Raw genomic sequence first — 1,378 nt, 5'->3', positions numbered from 1 at the left:
CCAGCCTGGTCTACAAAGTGAGTGCCAGGACAGCCAGGGCTACACAGAGAAACCCTGTCTCGAAAAACCAAAAAAAAAAAAAAAAAAAAAAAACCCTAATAAACCCACAAAAACAAACCTCTGGAGATCATAAAAGGATAAGAAACCTGAGTCCATAAAGAGAGTTCTCTGTGTGCTCTAGGCTAGCTGAAATACTTTTTCACCCATCAATTTGGCAAAGAAAAATAAAACCAAGAACAGATTACTTGACAACGGAGTGGGATGGTGAACATTCTCATTACGTTGCTAGTGAAGGTACACAGCAGTCTGACAACTAGCAATATAATTTAGCAAATGCTTTGCAGTGGGTGCTAGGTTTAGAGCCAGAGTTTTACGCATGCCAGGTAAGCATTATAACACTGATCTATGCCCTCAAGTCTTACAATTTAATATATTGTATGTATTTTATTTAGTTTTGCTTTGTTTTGTCTTTCTTTCTTTCTTTTTATTTTTCTTTCCAGAGTTGAGGACTGAACCCAGGGCCTTGCGCTTGCTAGGCAAGCGCTCTACCACTGAGCTAAATCCCCAACCCCTGTTTTGTTTTTCAAAACAGAGTTTCTTTGAATAGCCCTGGCTGTCCTGTAATTTGCTTTGTAGACCAGGCTGGCCTCAAACTCAGAGATCCTCCTGCCTCTGCCTCCCGAGTGCTGGGACTTCTGTGCATGTGCATACTACACACAGACCATGACATGTGTACTGAGGTCAGAGGACAACTCGCAGGGGTTGGTCCTCTCCTATTATCTTGCAGAATCTGAAGACTGAACTCATGTCATCCAGGACTTTGCATAACTGCCTTTATACATGGAGCCATCTCATTGGCCCACTTGGAGTTCCTAAGATTAAAAACCAAATGTGTATTTGTCCACATGAGTGACGTACCCAAGGATGCCAGAGGCACTGCATCCCTTGGAGCTGGAATTCCAGGAAGGCTTTCGGAGCCAAAGTCATGTTCTCTGCAAGAGCAGTTTTCAAGTAACCTGAGGTTAACGCCACCATACTAGGCTGTTTTTATTCACCTACATATGCCTTATATACAGTATATTATTTAACAAGGTAGATTATGGGGCTGGAAGTGAGACTAAACTAGGGGACAGGAAAAGAAACAACACCATATATATATATATATATATATATATATATATTTTTTTTTTTTTAATTTATTTATTTTATTATATGTAAGTACACTGCAGCTGTCTTCAGACACTCCAGAAGAGAGCATCAGATTTCATTACGGATGGTTGTGAGCCACCATGTGGTTGCTGGGATTTGAACTCTGGACCTTAGGAAGAGCAGTTGGCGCTCTTAACCACTGAGCCATCTCGCCAGCCCTTTTTTGGTT

At 41.3% G+C, this 1,378-nt stretch overlaps 1 protein-coding gene across 4 annotated transcripts in view; it reads right to left on the bottom strand.

Moving 5' to 3' along the window:
• Window positions 1-1,378, bottom strand: part of Smyd4 (SET and MYND domain containing 4) — a 49,233-nt gene that overhangs the window by 19,020 nt on the left and 28,835 nt on the right. The gene's annotated exons all lie outside the window — the stretch shown is intronic.

Source organism: Mus caroli, chromosome 11, assembly GCF_900094665.2.
Source record: "Mus caroli chromosome 11, CAROLI_EIJ_v1.1, whole genome shotgun sequence".
Taxonomy (NCBI): Eukaryota; Metazoa; Chordata; class Mammalia; order Rodentia; family Muridae; genus Mus; species Mus caroli.
This window is presented reverse-complemented; position numbering and strand designations above follow the sequence as displayed.